The 18992-nt window shown below is 46.9% G+C and overlaps 1 long non-coding RNA gene across 2 annotated transcripts; it reads right to left on the minus strand.

Moving 5' to 3' along the window:
- Positions 1-13990: 13990 nt before the first annotated feature.
- On the minus strand, positions 13991-16987 carry LOC115350802. 2 transcript variants are annotated; one of them, XR_003926624.2, is made up of 3 exons: positions 16900-16987; positions 15877-15968; positions 13991-14787 (listed from the first exon to the last, which is right to left on the minus strand). It is a non-coding gene; the product is annotated as an uncharacterized LOC115350802 (long non-coding RNA). The 2 variants fall into 2 exon arrangements; XR_003926625.2 differs by having other exon boundaries at positions 13991-14808.
- Positions 16988-18992: the final 2005 nt, after the last annotated feature.

Here is an 18992-nt window from a genome sequence, read left to right on the forward strand (position 1 = left end):
GTAAGAGCATGCAATGAAGGTAACATAGGAGCATGCAAACAAAAGAGCACTCCCGAACTCTAACCAGGTCATTACAGAAAAGGAGGCAGCTGGTTTGGGGGTTTAAATTCTGCTTAAGTCCTGCATTAGGTGCTCAAATGAGGATTTTTAGTCTGGGAACTGTATCTAGACTATCCTCAGTCTGTACTTGGTCCTCAGTTCTTTCACTCTGCTTGTTCTATTCATATGGGCAAAGAACATTTTACTATTTCATATCAGTCAGGCCTAACTTATCTCCCCACTCAGCAGTTCTCATTTTACATCTCCCTTTCCCTAGCTCTGACACAGCTGTCTCTATTTGTCAGTCTTTTTTTTTTTCCTAAACCTCATTAATTGTCTACTTACTCTAGCATTGCCCTTCCTTGCATATTTTCTTCTTTGGAATACCATTTCTGGACTGTTTGAGTAGCTGTGCCTTAAAGAAATCCATCCTTTCCACTCTCCAGGCTCTGAGCTCTTCAGTCCAGGTGACATTGTTAGTTTCCTTACTTTATCAAAATTCATGCTTTTGAATACAGACTACCTTGGCAAATGATATACTTCTGTTTATTCTTCATGCAGCTTACCTTGAATCCACTCACCATCATGCAAGCTGAGGCCATTTCCTACAGCCAGTTCTCTCTCACAGCCACAGCATGACCAACATTAGATAATGAGAATCAGAAGACTCAGTATCTCCAGTCTCGTCATTAGTCAATTAAATCTAAAACAGACACCAAGAAAAAGTCCAGCTCCTTTAAGTCCTAACTTAGTCCCTCTAATTGTAATAAAAAGAAGGGAGAAGAGACAAATTCTTGCCTGTCCCCCTGAGAACCAGTGGATGCTCTGAAGCATGACAGCCAATTCTCCACAGTCTGACCTGCAGATTTATAAATTTCAGTGAGTCTAATATTATACCATTCACTGATCCTGTTACCTGCCATCAGCCTTAAATGCCAGGTACCTCTAAAGTGGAGGAATACTTCTAATCTCAAAGAAAATTATGCAAAGGGGTCCTTGCACCTCTTCTGTCCTCACAGGCTGTAGAAGAAAAGTAAGATGATTTATTACTGCCCATTTCTTGGAATCAGGACATCCTCTGAAATCTTGTAGAGTTTTTCAATTGTGCATCTCAAAATGTAGGGGAAGTTATTCCTTACAGCAAGCAATAAATGGATGTCAAAATATCTGGTTTCTGCAAAGATCTAGTCACTGTTTCCCAGTTTTGTGCTTGGGGATTTGAAGAAACATTTAAGCTGAATGGACACTCACAAAATTATAATCAAAGGCACAATAAGAAAAACATGTACAAATTAAAATTTAAAAATGTCTACTTCTCTCATGGGATGAGAGAGGAGAGCTTTTGTAAAATGTTATCAATATGTGTGCCTCTCATATAAAATCCAAGCTTGAAAAAGACAGCCTATAATTGCCACTAGCTTTAGAAGGGTCATTGTGCAAAAGATAATATGATACAATTGTCCTATATATAACACACTGCTCTGGCTTACAAAAAATGTGCTACATTTAGAGGAGCAACCTCACTCAGGAGCTAAAAGTTAGCTTCTGATTTGTGAAAAACCCCCACCAATAAAGCTCCTTAGGTATAAACTCTCCCCTGACTTAATATTGTATTGCTCTGTGCCCACAGATTTAGAATTCACCTATTACCTCTTATGAGAAGAATGGTTATTTTTAATCAAAGTAAGAAAAAGTCACCATCTGATCTTGTCACCTGATGAAGAGGGGAAGACAGGCATAGGAGACATTTTGAGAAATAGTAGATTTGTCCCCAAAATGAAGTTTCAGTCATTTCAGTACATTCACCCTAACATACATGAGATAATGGTGACCTGCTTGAATTTTATCTGTTTTTTTCAGTTGTAGAGACGTTTATCTTGCTAGCAGATGTACAACTCCTTTTCTTGCCTGGTGGGACATAATGCTACAGGGAAATGACCAACTGTAAAACTACTGGCATTTGTGGGCAACTCTTACTACTGCCTTTTAATGCTTCTCTCTTAAAAACTCATTAATGCAGAACACGCAACTCAGCTTCTTCTCAGTAAATAACCCTTTAGTTGGAAATGACTGTCTCTCACTCGCATGCAGGCCAGCCCAGCAGACTGCACAACCTCTCTGGGCAACATGCTCCAGTGCTTGACTGTCCTTATGGTGGAAACCTTTTCTCTACATCATGTTTGAACTTCGCAGGAACATTTTATGACCACTGTATCTCTTCCTGCTGCTGCGCATCTCCAAAAAGAGCCTAGCTCTGTCTCCTCCGGCAGATGCTGGCAGGTTGCCATTAGATTTCCCTAAAGCATCTCTTTCCCAGACTAAAAAAAAAATCATGTCTCAGTCTCTCCTCATAGGGGAAGCGCTCTGGCCATAGTCCCCCACTGATGGCACTGAGGACAATTTACCTGCAGAAAACTCCATGGCCATACTCTTAAAGTACCTGCCAGAAAGCTTCAAATACACATTAAGCCTAAAATGAAGAATTGTTTACAGACAGCACCCTGAAATATTTGTTTCTTATGACTAAGTCATATACTACTGAGATTATCTGGCAACATATGGGAGCTACTTTTGTGGGTAGGTGGCAATAATGGTTAAGAAGAGAAGTTGACGTATCTTACTGCAAAATATTTTCAAGCAGAAAAAAGTAGGTTTTCAAGGGCTTACATGTATTTCTGAAAAAAAAAATTGTATTTGTTCTAAAATTAAAATCTGGAAGTGAAAAAAATTTTCAAAACGCCCCATTGGAATTCCAATTGTAAACCAAAAAAACCTTCCATTTTCAGTTACCCTTAATGTTGGAGCTTTTTTCCCCCCATTGGGCAACAAACTTTCTTGAGGAAATGCTCACTTTTGTGAGCATTATTCATGGAAAAAATTAGTTTTCTTCTAACCAGCTCGTACAGAAGACATGATCACTCCCACTGTGTGTCATAAATTTGCACAGTAGAGCACTCATGACAGTCTTCTGACGGGTCCATTTTTTAAACTATAATAGGTAGATCTCCTCAGCCTCTCCTCCAGTCTTGTCATAAATCTATCACACCAGCCCCTGGCTTTGCATTTCAACCTACACACACCTGCCTTAACCCCTTATATGTTCTCTAACATACTTTATTTGAGCATAGCAGCTTTTCTCAAGAGGATCTCACAGCTTGGGTGCATGGCATCATCCCTGCCCGATTCTGAGTATTGCCTTTCGGCTCAGCTTCCTCTGGAGCAGGAGGAGAAGCAGCACTGAGGTTGTACTGGCCAGAAGTCGTGACAAACAGCACAGCAAGCTGCACAAAAGGCCCGTTTGTGCGCTGTGCCAAAAGCCGTTCTTCTGGTGAGGTCCCCGGGGCGAGGAAGTTGTCCTGGAAGAAGGTGCAGAGGTCGTCAAAGCAGCTGGCGTTCCTCAGCCTCGCCCAAGACAAGAAGGCGAGACAAGTTCATAACCTTGTATAGATCTGACAAGAACACCAATACTTTCTTTCCACTTTTGAATGGGAGAAAGGGCTGGCCGGAGCCCTTTCGGTGGCATGCTCCCTTAGGAGCAAAGTAGAATTCATCCCCATCTCCTCCTCCAAATCCACCTTCCAAACCTTTTACCACCCCATCTGTTCTTATTTCTGAGTCTGGACAGCTACACATCACACTCATAGGGACAACAGACCATGTAGCTTCTACCCTAAGAGGTATGGGTGCCCAAACTGAGCTGATGACCCTCAGAGCAGAATCATGGTCTTGTACCTATTTTAATCATCATGCATTCTCTGGGCCACGGCCAAAATTCCTGCCATCAGAAGTCACGTTCAGAAATTTTTTATTTTCTGAGAATCCCCCTCGTGCCCCCAGCACAGCTGACACCATGGCCCATGTAATTCCCGCCTCCCTAGCCCCTCCTTGTCACATCCCAGCTTGCCTGGCTCCCACAGCCGCAGCCTGCATGCTGCTCCATCGCAGAGCCCAGCTAGCCCACACCTGCATCCCCAGCTCCCCAAACTTTCTGCAGCAGATTCAAGACCTGGAGAGCTGCAGCACCTACCGCCTCACCTTCCCATGCCCCCGCTTCGCCCTTTCCCTGCAGTCCCAGCTCTGCCGGCCTGCAGAAGCTGCAGCACGGCAGAGTCTCCAAACCCTGCCTCAGGCATGGCCAAGCCCCACAGCCAGAGCCATGAGGGCAATTCTGTGGGGCCGTGATCCCTGTCTGCACTGGCAGCCCACGTGCCAAGTGCAACCCTTTGGCACAGCCTAGCATCCACCATTCAGCTGCGCCTAGAAACCAAAACAACTTGGCAGGAGACTTATCCTCTCACTGTGAACCATGCAGTGAAGGCTTCCCAGCAAGGGCTTCAAGGTCAGAGTTGAAGGTGTGCATCAGGCTCCTGCCTTTTGCCACTGCCTTTGCCCGGGCACATCACTCAACACCCTCAGGACTCTCTATGAATGACCTTAAAGAAGGCACCACAGCTGGTCCTGAGCCCAGCGTACTGACTCCATAGCAGAAAATGAACAAGAAACCCAAACCTTGTTAAGCCTGAGCTCTCTCTGAGCCCCTTGGTGTAGGCGTCATTCCTCTAGACTGCAACAGAAGCAGCTCCTCTGCCCTGACTCAGGCTCCCACAGCATCATGGATGAATCACATCCTCAAACAGTCTGTTTCTCTCTGTCGACTTTACTGGGAGCTCCAGACAGCTGGCTCAGACGCAGGCATCAGCTCTACAGATGTCTACATTCAGACATTTGGATCCCCTGCTCTGGGACAGCCGCCAGTGAGAAGTAAAGTCCTGTCCCTTCTCACCCCTTCAGCATGCCTAGAGCTGCTTGAAGGAGATCACTGAAGCTTTTCTCCAGAAAGGGGGCATCCAGGACCAGGCTCCAGCTCTGCGCTAAGTCCTCCACAGCCGCTTTTCCCTCATCTCTTCTGCTTCCTGCGCCGCGGTGGGACAAGCAGAGATCACGGGGCTCTGGTTCATTCCTGACTGGAGGCAGCCTTCAGAGGTGGAGTCAGTATCCAGTTTAGAGAAGCCAAAAGGCCTTCTAAATTACACCAGGGGCGTTTTTAGCACTCAGTAGCCTTAGGATTGGGGGAGAAGATGAGGAACTTAGCTTTGAGCCGCTCTCCTCACATTGCCCAGCTCCCCACGTTGTTCATGAGACCCAGCTGAATGCTAAACCTCAGATTTTCACCCAGGAACATTAGCATATTTTTAATACAAGCATTTTCCATGCAACTTGTTTAACATTTCACTTGTAAAATGTAGTTCAGGTTATCTATCTGCTGCACCCTGCTGTATGGGCATAGCTCAGCACTTTGATTGCTGCGCGGTACCATGTCGACGGCCATGGGGCTGGACTCCCCTAATCCCTTTACATGCCACCCCCTTTGAATCCATCCCTCTAAGGACGTGTTTCTCATATTGCATCGCCTTGGCCTCTAAACATTTATTTGAACAGACAGCTACAGCTGGGGATTTTTGTCTCCGCACAGACTTTGAACAGCTGCTTGCGGTTGCGCCCAGCCCAGCTCTCAGAAGTGCTCTGCCTCTGGTGGGAAGCCCATCAGGCTGGGAGGAACAAAACAGCACCAATCCTCCGGGTGTCATCGAACAGCAACGGGAGCGGGGCACAGCCCCTCAGCGGAGAACCCGCTGGTGAATTATACAGGCCAAATGTGGAGCTCGCTGAAAGTCATCGATGAAAAATGGGGGCTTTTTATAACGTGAATGAAAGACGACCCTGTACTGAGGAACGGCTCACTGCATGGTAAGCAGTTTTGCACACCCAGGCTAGACGTCCTCTATGGGTATGTCAGGCCCAGGGGAGCATCGCTGGGGTGTGCTCATAATACCTAGATAAGTTCATGGCATTTATAGATGTGCGTTAAGCACAGATGACGGCATCAATATAAGAAATTTTTACCACTTGAAACTGCAGGGTCCCAGAAGACTTTGCAAATACAAACTGTGTCCTTCCAAGGATGCAGCTTATGACTGACTTAACCCCAGCGGTTGAGCTGCCAATAAAAGGAGCGGTCCTGCTCTCCCACCATCCCATCCCTGCAGTCTTCTCCTCCCTCCTCACCATTTTTGCTGAGTTACACTGGAAGTTTTGTGGAATAGCTTTGCTGATCTGGCTGGAAATTAGGTTTAGTTCAGGTTTTAGGTTTTTTTGATGGGCTGATTTTCAAGCCTGATCCCTGACCTGATCTGATGTACTCAGCAGGCACAAGGGCACTGAGCTGACCCAAGGAACGGAACTTAAAACACATGAAAAGAGAACTGCCCTGTCTGTGCAAATGAGGCCAAGGAGCTGACAAGATCTCATTGATATGGATGCTACAACCTGGCACAGGTACATTTTCTGTGCAGTGCCTTGCACTGTGTGGGTATGCTGATAGCGTTGCTGCAGTAGAGGCTCACGACTAGGTAGGAGAAGACTTTCCCTCTGAGAACCATCTTCCAGGCAAGCCTTAGCCTGGAGTTTGTTTCTCTCCCTGGAGAAATGTAAGCTCTGAATTGCTCTGAAGGGGATAAGAAAACAATCTAGATTTCTTGCAAAAATTATCCCAGACACACCAAGATTTTTTCCCTCTGTCCAAAAACCAGCAGAAGAAATTCAAAACCTCTCTGTGGTTTTAAGCAGAAGACTGCACTAACACATCTCTGGAGTGAGCTGTTGTTCAGACGCTGTCCTTGCCATGGAAAAAATCGACCATGGTTTTCTCTCCCATCCCACCTGCCCAACAGGTCTTCAAGGAGACACACACCCAGGATTAAAATTTTGTGTTGCAAGGGGCATCGTGATTTAAATTTTTTTTCTCACCAGTTACAGATCGTCCTGAAATTTCATGTGTCTTCACCAAGGTAGTATTCTCTCAAAAGTATTGTTTTTCTAAGATTTAATTTTTTAATTTTAAACTGTGATACTGAACAGTGCTGTGAAAAACAAATCAAAAAAACCACTTCAAAATAATGATAAGAAAGATGTTTTATTCTGAAATTATGCTGAAACAGGGCACATCTACATGATGGGAACCTTCTTCTCTTTTGAAGTAAAATTTCAGGCTAAATCAACATGGCTTTGCAAAGCATTTTCATTGCATGGGACTCTTTTTTCTAATGCAAAATAATTTCTCAGCAAGTTACACCCCAAAACTCGGGAATGTGGGAAATCCAGATCGGGAGCAAGCTGTGAGTGTGCCTGCTTGGGCTCTTTGCTAATTGGGATGGATGAAGCCTTTGCTGTGGACTGGAGATTTCTCAAAGGTGGAGCAGCGAGGTGTTGTCTCTGGTGAGATTAGGAAATCTCTTTTTTCCTTTCCATTGCAGATACCCCAGACAATATAAATGTGCAGAATGTGATCTTGTAAAAGCTTTCAATCTCAGCTGAGGCTTTGCATTCCAGCTGTCAGGTTTACTTGTTTACCTTGGAGCCTGGCTTCAAGGGATACGACAGAAGAGGTAATTGGAGCGGAGCGGCTGCCAGCAAGCAAAAAAAAATGTTTCAATAAAAAGAATTTTATTCTGCTAAGAATACTTATATGAACAAATGGGACCCTTGGGTACAAACCAGAAATAATCCTAAGCATTTCTCTCCCTCTCCATCTCCACGTACCTCCCCCGCGGCAGGTTTCATACCACACACAGCATCGCTGCATGCAGATTTCTATCGATGTTTCAACGCCTCACCGCGAGGGGCCCCAGGAGTTTTTGGGGCCAGGCTTGCCATGCTGTTGAAGAGGTGCTGTGGACTGGGGGAGTTCAGTAGCTGGAGATAAGGGGGACCCGGGGTGTCCCTCTCCCGGGCACCTGCCTCCCCTCCTCGCCCTTCGTGGGCACCCCCGCCACTGCAGACCTGCCCCGTCTCGCTGTCATGCCTGGCACCAGCCTCCAGCCCTCGCCCACCCCCCGGACCTGGAGGGTTTACCGCTGTGATTTGTCCAGTGCAGAGATAAGAATAAACCCTGAAACTCAAATAAGACCTCACACTTTGAACTCCGTTTCCCTTCCCGCAGCAACCCAAATCTGGCTTTTACAAGAGACAAAAGCTTTTCAGGTTGTCCAGGCCCAAGCTTTGAAAACAGGTTCATGACCAAGTAACCTCCTTATTTATTATTAGCACCTCTCTAAACAAAACCTTCTGGAGGAAGCGCTGTGTTTATGTGCTGAGCCTGCCGTGCTTTCTGCTTCAGCAAGTCGGGAATGCAAAGTCTGACTGCAACAGCAGCCACAAAGTCAAAGGAAAAATAAGTCAAGGCTACAAATGGCTCATATTAATTTTTTGCTGCTTAGCCCTCCCTCCCTGTGCCCCCTCAGCAGCTAGGCCTATAAGTTGGATAAACTATTTCAGCTGGCCCGTTCAAATCCCCTAACCAGCTCACTAGCAAGTCACTTACGTAGCACAGTGCATGAGAAACGCCTGGCACTGCACATTTTGGTTATTATTAGCAAACGGAGCTTGAACTCCAGCAAAGATGTGTCCAGTTAAACCAGCTCTTCCACCCCGTGGCTGAAACCTCCTGTGAGCATGTTGTGTCTCACAGGCGTGATGGGAACCGGGATGCTGAGAGCAGCGAGCAGCAGCCCCGGCCAAGCCGGCAGTTTGTGTCAGCCGTAGCTGGGAGCTGCTGCCTCTGTGCCGCACGAGCTACCACAGCACGGCTCCGTGCCCAGTCCTGGACCGCAGGATGGAGGACATCCCTGGGGCTAAATCTGCGCACAGCGGTAGGACCAGCCGTTGCCTCGGGGAGCGACACGGCGGGACCAGTCCTTCCCACGCCCCAGTGGCATCTTGGAGCTGGTAGCGGCTCCCCTGCGGCTGCACGGTCTGCCAGCCGCCACGGCTGCAAGTGCAGCCGGGACAAAGAGGTCATTAATTTTCAGGCTGCTCGGCTCCCTGACCTGGCTCCTGCAGGAGCACCGAGGCCAGCACAGGCAGCCCTGATTTAGAGAGATTTAAGATGCTGTGGCCTTTGCCATCGCCATTGCTATGGTGTAAATTTGAAAGTCCGCCCTCTCCTGCCCGGCCCAGTCGATGGAGTTAAGCAGATGCACTGTTGCACTAGGTAGTCTGCCCTCGGCGACTGAATGGGAAGCCAGAAACCACTTCTGCCTGACTCCTCGTCTCGGTGTGTCTCTGCTTTCTTGCTCTAAAGCACTACGTTAGATTGCAAAGGCAAAGTTAAACCCTTTGGGTTTATCATTTGAATATGACTCTGCAGGTCAGTGTCTTCACTAGTAAATGCATGTATGAATTTCAACTTCTTTTACCCCTATCCTTCCTACCTCATCCTAATAGGAAAAGTGATTAATGATACCAATATTATTACGCCCTTCTGAAGTGATAAATGTCTTTTACATCAACTATGCAAAGATCAGGGGAATGTGCAGGCCACTGTGTTTTACTGCACGTTGCAAAGTATGACAAAATGAACCAAGTTTCCTCTTTTTCACTGAGCATCCAAGAAAACAAGGTTTCTTTAATTAGAGTGTTTGGTTTGATATTTGTTTCTCAGCAGGAGGAAGTTAAAAAAATGAAGCCCCTGAACACCAATGGTGAGTATAAATTTGCTTTCGCTTAATGTTATTATTATTATTTTCCAGTCACATTTTTAACTGCTGAACACTTCCTATACAGGATTTCCACCAGACTTCTTATGTGTACTTGTCCCAATGTGCAGTTATGTCCATCCTTCACACGCAATACAGATGCTCACATACAGAGTTAATCTGATTTTTTTAAATACATATGGTGCTGTAGCAAAAGCACATCTGAATAATCTTGAGACAGCTATTCATCCAAGGCTTGAATATTTCAGAAAAATTGTAAATTTCTTTTTGGTTTAGTTTTTTAATATTCAACAGGCAGATTCTGCTGCCAGTGACACGTGCATGAATCCTGAATTGACTTCTCTCATCGTGCTGCTTTGATTTCACCGATTTACTTGAACATGGTGTTCATGTACACAATGGGAAAGGGTGTCAAAGCACTTTGATTTATGCCAGATTTATACTACTCTCACTAATGACATGCTGTGGCTTACCCTCTGGGATGTCTGGGAGCTGGTAGTGCTGTGGGCTCCCTTGGAAGGACCTTAATGTCCCACCATGGCAAATGGCCTTGGATCCCAGCCCAAACTGTAAGGACTACCACAGAGTCTCCTCTTTGCTCTTTTGGGGATGTAATTTGGGGTATGAGGCATAACAAAGAGTGAAAGCTTGGAAGAATGCAAAGTTTCTCAAATAAAAATTCCTTCGAAGTCAAGCCCAGTGTGAGGCATTCGCAGAAAGCATTTCAAGTAAGTAAAGCATGAGCAGTTATGTGTTGAAATAGCCCTTTTCCAGGTAACCACAACAATAAAATAACTACCATAGCTGGCACGTCTCAAGCAGACCCAGCAGGAAAAGCACGAAAATGCAGAGCCCCTGCTGACAACCCCTGGTCGGGACTGAGGGTGCTGGAGAAGGGGCAAGGGGCGTGAAGGGACTTGCCAAGGTGCTGTCTGCATCAGACTGGTTCCTGAGATAAAAAGAGAGCCCGTCAGCTCACTGCTATTCAGAAACCCGAAAAGGGGAAACCCACAAACACAGGGGCGAAACAGCAAAGCAGCAAGGAAGAAAGCTCATTCCTGCTTTAGCCAAACAGAGCTAGCTGTTGCTTGAGCCCAAAGGGATGGCAGAAATGCCCCGGAGGTTGGGATCTCAACTTGTCAGCTCGGATTATCCTTGTGTAAATCCCACGAAGCAGGGGGCATTCCTGCGCAGTGTCAGGAGGCTGCTTTGCTTGCTCAGCCACCAAAGTGCCTGCCAGGATTTCTGAGCACACTTTGCTCTGGCCCCATGACTTTGCACATCGTGAGGCTCAGCCCTCAGCCCGGCATATCGTGCTGTGCCACGTCAGCCTCCCTGACCCAGCACGGGGACAATAACAACAAAAGCCACCTGCTTTTAGGGGAGAAAGATGAAACCATAGGTCCAGAAAGATATGAGGGCTTGAGCAGGGTGGGTCAAGCCTTTTAAAGTGCTCTACGACCAGATTAGACAGAAGCAGTGCTAATAAAAGACCAGATACTGGTAGATTTAAAGCCACTGGGAAAAGACCTGTCGATTTGAATGGGTGCAAGGGAGGGCCCAGCAACAGCGGGGTTTGAGGGGACACTCCAGGCTTAGACCCTGACACTTAAGGCTTTCAGCCCTGCTTTAGGCAAGGGTGGGAGGCTGGACCACAGCCTCTCCAGAGGTCCCTTCTGATCTGAATTATCCCCTGAGTCCATGAACATGTTCTAAATGTGCTGAAAAACTTCCTGAAGTTTCTAAAGTTTCTTGAGAAACTGTTGGGATAAGAAACACACCATCATCATAATACATGCTTACCACATCTTCTGGTGAGTGCCCTGTGCTGAGACTGAAAATATCTCAGTTCAGTTGCTGGCAGTGCCTCAGACTTTCTGGGTGATGCTGAAGATAAACCCAAAATATCAGAGCAGTCAGACTACATGTCCCATTAACACAGCATCCTTTCTTTGGCAGGAGCTGAACCAGGTGCTGGGTAAATTCTTTAACCAGTGCTGTGCTTTTGGTGCCCACATGTTCCAGGATGAAAGTAACCCTTTCTTCCTTCTACTCTTTGCCTGTCTCTAGAGCACAGCCCTGTTTTTGCTCTGTCTTTATACAGCACCCAGCATAAGAAGCCCCAAGTCTCACTGAGCCCTTGTTGCATTCAACTGCAAACTCCTCTCTGCTCTGAGTGGCCATGGGCATGGCACCGTGAAAATGCTGCTTTCTGTAACTTATCTATCATGATTCGTCACTGAAGAGCAAACCCTGGAGAATAAATTGAAATAATACTTCCTCTCTCTTTTTTTATCAAATTCAGAAATACATTTCCACTCCTTTTTGGTTTTGAAGATGGTTTTATGAAAGGACAAGAGCTAGCACACAAGTCAGACAGCAGTTTCCCCTTTGCAGGTTCATAATGTGAATCACGCCCTCCTGTTTGAGCTTCATGCTTCTGCCATACTCCTGCCTGGCCTATTGATAGCATAAGATACAGTGGGGATGGGCAAAGGATGGCCACTGCTACCCTCTGGGACAGGAGATAGTAAAGCCTCCCGAGCAGCTCAACCGTCCTCACTCAGCATCCTCACTTTGCCTGTTCCAGGCAAAGGTGCAAAACTCTTCTTCCACCACGGACAGTGCAGAGCCAGGGGTTAGTCTGTTGTGATTTAGGGAATCCAAAGGTTTTGCTCAGATTTTGTGCCAAACCCCAAACCCAACACTTGTGTTGTCACTGATACTATTGCAGGAGGGAGCCAGAGGCATCAAGAAGTAAATTCAAGAGAATTAAGACCATCTGCTGCCCATGACTGCCAGCCCATGGCTCCCTGCAGAGTCAAGCAGTTACAATATCCAAGTTAAATTCCTTTGAAAGCCACCTAAACCCAGTCAGTAATGCTCTGACCCTCTTGCACGCAGCAGTAGGTAAAAGCCAACCAAAGCAATAATTTTGCTAGGAATTCTAGAAGTTCTTTACAGAGACTAGTCAGATATATGTACCTCATAAGTGAATACATACATAGACATATATATACATCTTCTGGTTGGATCTAAGTTCTCACATCAGTACCTGTCCTAAAGAGTCTGCCACGTAAATGGGCATCCATGACAGTCTATTTTTCATAGCCCTGTAAATGATGCTCTGGATTCAGTCTCTGGGATTCCAAATGCGGACAAAATGTGACCAGAGACAGTGATAACACAGTTCCTTACAAAGGGATGAGAAAGAAGCCTGATTTTTGGCCACTCCAGATCATTATTTATAATCTAGAGGCAAACACCATCAAGGGGACAATAAGATCGTTTATCACTGGACTCCATAAGGCTGAAAGATGAGTGTCCTCTCGATCTCTTTCTAAATGTCTCTGAGCTGAAAGCACTCCCGTCTCAGCAGCAGTTTTCTTCAGAAGCTAGCTAGTGCTATCAGTGCCTTTTGCCAATAGCAGCTATAATTACATTAAATGGTTGATTTGCAGAAGCAGAAGGAGGAGAACATGTGCAGAGCAATGTTACACAACATCGCAAAGAGTTTGCACACTTCTGTCACTCCAGCAAACCACTTACAATGATACTCACATGCTCCTATTTTCTTTCTGTATTTTGGAGATAAGCCTGTTTTGAATTCTTCTGCGGGATTATCTGATGGCTGCACGCAGCTTGATTCATTGCAGCCATTAGAGGGGGGCTGGATGACCCCTGAAACAATTCCCTGCTATGAACAGCCATTGTGATCCCACATGAACAACGGCACAAGATGTCACACAACCTTTCCTGAGCTTCAGAGAGGGATGCTCAAATACAAGAACTTAAAAATAAAACAGGATCACTTCTGTGAAGTGAAAGTGACTGCAATATGCACTGCCTCTTCTCTTGGAAGCATACTGGTGTTCGTGTAAGTCCTTTCTACCTCCAAACGCTGTCCTTTCTCCCCAAGCCTGTGCTGTAATTAGAATTCTACCTTTGAATCTGAGTGCACTTTGTAGGTTTAATAAGGCAACCAGCAGCAATAACAGCAGTAATTATAAATATGTTCAGTGCCCACAACTGAAGAAAAATACGCTGAAGATGAAAAATGCTATCACTCAAAGATTTTTTTGAAACAACACAGGCAGAAATGGGCAAGTTTGCATGGCTATAAATATCACAAGCACAGAGCCTACATTATTTAGGGCACGTGTGTGATGAGCATTCTTCTGAAAGACTCTGGCCAGTGTTAAAGCATGAGAGCACAAGTGATCTGGGAAATATCAAAATATTATAATCTGCTACGGAGACACACAGCTTTTCTTTATGGCTTGCAAAAATATACTCGGGATTCCAGATGCACTCCACTGCTGGAGCGCCTGTTTATGGCAAATGGAGAGTGCGCAGGGAAGTATTGCTAAATAAGTTGGCAATGGATCAGCATAAGCAACTTGGTAACGAGTTATTTTAATGGTATTGTATATCCTGTGCTGAGTGTCATGGTGAAACATCTCAAGGAACAGTTTGTAACAACCACCTTACAGTCATCCCACATGTATTATCAGGATCCAGAACACATGCAGAGTGGACACAAGACAAATTGGTAGGGATCTTGGTTGTCACGAGTTGTTCCTCGGCTCCTCAGGAGACATTCTGCTGAAATTTGGCAATGCCCTGAACACAAACTGTTCCCAATAAGCCATCAGGAAACCTGAAGTACTTTGTTTTCCCATCTGCCCTCCAAAGGTCAGATGGACAAACTGAATATGTCTAAACAACAAATTACCGTAACTCATCTTCTTCTTTTATTATTTTTCATTTCCCAGTATCCATGAAGCGTTTCTCCCAGTAGCTCCTCTCAGACACTACTAAACCTGGCCCATAACAAAACTGGGAGGCTTCTCGTTTTTGCAGCCTCGGAAATGAAGTGTGATAAGATAGAATTTCTCTGAAGCTTTTACTTAACCCCAAGATTCTCCTTTCTCCAGCCACCTTTCTCCAGGACATGCAATGTGGGTCCAAGCTGTGCACCCAAGAGGCATCTGACTCCAGGTGCTTGGTCTCAGCGCATGCAATACCGTAAGGAACAAGCCACGTTTTGGGACCTTCGCACTTCTTTTCTCCATGGGCTCCTTCTGAACTTTCCCACTTGTTCTCTGACCTTCAGCTTCTCAGGAGGAAGAGGTGGTGCATTGTTTCTGGTGCCAGCTGTGTCACCCTGCCCGAGCTCTCACAACTCTGCCGGCTGAGAAAACAAGGTCCTAAGCTGAAAACATGACAGATGCTGTTGGTGGTTGATGCAATTAAGACAAGACCTTGCTCTGCAGAACCAGGCAGAAGTCTACATGGGGCTCCCCACCTTGCATATGTCAAAATTAAATGTTTCCAACCTCAAACTTCACACTGGTGTACTTCTCTTAATGCTGTTAGCAGCTTAGGCGTTGATGTCAGCAGTAAGAGAAGTGGCCCTCATGACACACAACGATTTCACACAGTGGAGAGTGGGAACACAGTGTGCTACTGAAAAAACAGTCATTTTGTGGCCCTGCTCTGAGCACTGATGCTGGAAATGCTGTTCAAGCTAGCAAGGCAGCTGCTGCAGACCTGAGTCTCCAGGTATGGACTCGATTCACCCTTTATCGCTTTCTCTGGAAAAGACACGGGACCCACCCAGTTCGCCCACCGCAGTCCCCTAAAGGCTGCTGGAAGGTTGGATCTGCTGTCTCCACAAGCAGCAAGCCTGGAGGAAAGTCCCCTGCTTGAACAGACCAGGTGGGTTAGTTATTCCCAGCCCACAAGAGGGTCTCAGTCCATCACTGGGGACCCCTGAGAAGCTCGGATGCCGGTGGGCTGTGAAGCCCCTGAGTGCAGAAGTGGGCAGTGCTAGAGCCTGCTGGTCTCCCAGCTGCTCTCTTTAAAAGTGGCATTAGGCTCTATTTAGTTGCCTAACCAGCAGTGCCCAGTGCTATTTAACATGCCTTTTGGCCTTTGCACCCTTACTGCTGCAAACTCTGTGCCCATCTCCTAACCAGGGCAGACATTTCGGCTCCCCTAGGGCATCCCACGTGGCACAGGGTGCCTACATTTCAGCTTGGAAACCAGGCCCACAGTCCTCAAATCCCCATTTTTTAAAATTATCGGCATCAACAAAATAAGCCCAGACTTACAAAATACAGTGCCTGTCAGTTCGTGTGTATGTATGTAGGATTCAGTGCATGTGGATGAAGATATAAATATGTGCCCAAGCTTATGCAAACTTTCTACCAGGAGAGCAACAGCTCAGATGTATTCGCCCACTCGCCGGTGGTTTCTGAATCTCATTTTCTAAATATACCTTGCCCGATTCATGGGGGGAACATAGCGTTTGGCACCTCCCAAGGGGAAACACAGATGTTTGGCTCCCAGCCCCTGGAATTTCTTGAACTTCTGTGGACAAAAGGGGAAAGGCCAGAGGTCAAGCAGCACTATTTATTCTGCCCCGTTTCCTACCAATTGTTCAAAACGGCCCAGCAGATAAAGCATGGGCATTTCTTGTCGGCAAGACCCGCGGGGGCTGCCGGCACAACATGCTGAATTCCAGTCATTCCTACAGGCTGCTGGGGGATGCCCGAGCCCCACTGAAGGAAACTGGCCCCACCAGCCCACAGCCTGCCGAGGAAGGACCTGACCCCAGACAGACCACCCCGTCCCCACGGCACCGGCTCTGTTTGTTTGCTGTCGCTCAGCGGAGAAGAAATCCTGGGCCTCAAGAAGTGTCTCAACCCTGGGAAGATGGGTACCCAGCAGAGGCAGCCCCAGTAAGGATGCCCAAAGGGCTTCTTGACCACAAGGGAGAGGGGGAGAGAGAAGAAGAGATGCTTGCCTGGATTTTAAATATTTATTTTTTCATGCCCTTAAGCTTTAATTTAATTAAATTAAAGAGACTGGTGAGACACTGGAACAGGTTGCCCAGAGAAGTTATGGATGCTCCACCACTGGAAGTGTTCAAGGTCAGCTTGGACGGGTCTTTGAGCAACCTGGTCTAGTGGAAGGTGTCCCTGCCCATGGCAGGGGGGTTGGACTAGATGATCTTTACAGGTCCCTTCCAACCCAAACCATGCTGTGATTCTATGAATTTTGGAGCAAATAGTCTGGAGCACACCCAAAAAGTCAAAGGTACTTGCTCAGAACTAGGTCCTCAGGATCCAGGCAGAAAAAACCTGCAGCCCTAAGAAAAGAGCTGGGATCAGCACAGTCCCTTCTCATGGCACTCTCCTAAAACCAGGTGGCTGCTCCCACAAGGACACAGGCTGTCCCATAGTTATTTTTCCCAGCCCAAGCAGCCACATATATGGCTATCAGAGAGCAGCCCACTCACCGGCACGGGTACCCGAAAGCTGGTGTGCTCTGCCTCAACCCGCTCCTCAACTCACACAGAGCACAGCGTCCAGCTGCACCACCACTTTCTGTGCCACCAGTGAGTCTGCACTCACCATGGGCGGTGACCATGGGGCGTTTTCATCTCAAAAAAAAATCTAGAATGTGCTCCAACTTCTCTTTCTGTAAATACGCTCTGTGCTAAAAACAAAACACTGCAGTAACAACCGCAGTGGTTCCCTGAATAGCAGGTCAGGGTGGTATAAAGTTCCCTGGCTGGTGTCCCTGGCATTATTGCTACTCAAATAATGGGGGGAAACACCGCAAGTGGCAGCCCGGGTCTCCATCCTGCCCTCACATTACCTGCAAGTGCCATAACTGAGCAGTACCCGTCACAGGAAAATGCCCCCAGTTTACAGGATATTCCTGCCACAGAGGTGGCACTCATTCTACACTACTTTCTGGTATTTCTACAGTGAGAAGAGAGAGAGGTCTGAGACATTTGAATCCTCCAGCCAGTCCTGATCACCGAAAGAGCCTGTTGGGGCCAGAGGGGTTTGTGCATCAGCTGCAGCCTCCCGTTACTCTGGCACCGAATCACTGTCTGGCACTGGGTGGTTTTCCAGCACCAAGGAAACATGAATGTGGAGCAATGCCATCTTCCCTCTTTTCCCTTCCTCTGTGTCTGCCCTGGGCATGCTCTGTGCTTACTTATTGTGTGGACATCTGCAGCTTCAAGGGCTGCAAATACTAATAAAGATCTAAGGAAATGAAAGCTTCACCCTGCATTCTCAATGAATGCAATCAAGATTTTTTTTGGAAACAGCCCTATTTCATTCACTTACATGTTCTCTGCTGATTGAACATCTCACAGAAGTTTTTTTGGGAGAGCTTTTAAGTCCATACAGTGGTAACATTCCATGCTGTCCCACTCCTCCCTAGCCCCCAGGATGGTTTCAAATGCACCCTCATCCCCCCTCCTCTTTCAACAGGTAGAAAATCTGTTTAGAAATAAGTGTAAGAGCATGACCACCTTGCTGGTCATTACTGCCGTGCCTGCTGCATGCCAGCACCACCAGGGCAGGCTAATCTACCTAACCTGAGTTCTCACAGTGAGTATTGAAGTGATTTCAGGGCATGCTACCATCCAAACTGGTGTCCATGCTAGAGTTAAAGCAACCAGTGCTGTGTCTTCATCACTGAGTCGAACCAGCCTAATATTTTGCAAGTTAGATGTACCCAGGTCTCTATTCTGTTCCCTATTTCTACAGTATCTAGCACAGCAGTACTCTGATTCATACACAATGTTCCCAGGCGTGGTCCCAAAACAAACAAGAAGTTGCAACTCAGCAATGGCAGGCTTAACCACAGGGCTTAAATCACCCGCTGCAAGCGCACTAAAATGAAGAGGAGTGTGGCTTGGTTTCTGCTGGAGAAGCAGCACTTTCTGTATCAATTCCAGATCAAGAAGCAGAGACCAGGAGGTCCAAACCCTTTGGCCCAGCCACCAGACCTCAACTGGTTGATTGTAGGGGCACAACACGGGTAGGTTAATACTTCACCATTCCTGTAAAGGCGTTCGGTCACACAGCGCTGTTAGTGACCACCTCCCAAGCTAGTGGCAGCCCTGTGACGGTCCAGCCAGCAGGACCCTGCACCATGGCAGCGCTGGTGAAACTCCCTGCAGACAGCGGGGAAAGGCTGTGCACGGTCCTTCGGGGTCAGCAGCACAGCCAGCACATCAGCTACATTGCTCACGAGACCCATGTCTGGAAATAAATAACCAACCATCCACACCGCCAGCTTGTCTTCACTTAAACCGTATATCCCTCCCTACCAGCGTTCAAATAAATTTGGATCCTGATCCAGTGAAGCATTCAGACATGTGCTCCATTTTAACCACTGTTGTTGGTGGAGCAGAGAGATGGGGTGACAGCATGTGTGGAGTTTGTCTTTTACACTGGCAGGGACGGATGCTGAGTTCATCCCTGTGTATTTGCTGACGGACAGTAGTAACCATGTTCGAAGAGGGCTGGTGTCCCCTGCTCGGCTCGCCCCCAGGGGAAGAGCTGTGCAGACACAGCACCTCTGCTC

Source organism: Aquila chrysaetos, chromosome 15 (assembly GCF_900496995.4).
Source record: "Aquila chrysaetos chrysaetos chromosome 15, bAquChr1.4, whole genome shotgun sequence".
Classification (NCBI taxonomy): Eukaryota; Metazoa; Chordata; class Aves; order Accipitriformes; family Accipitridae; genus Aquila; species Aquila chrysaetos.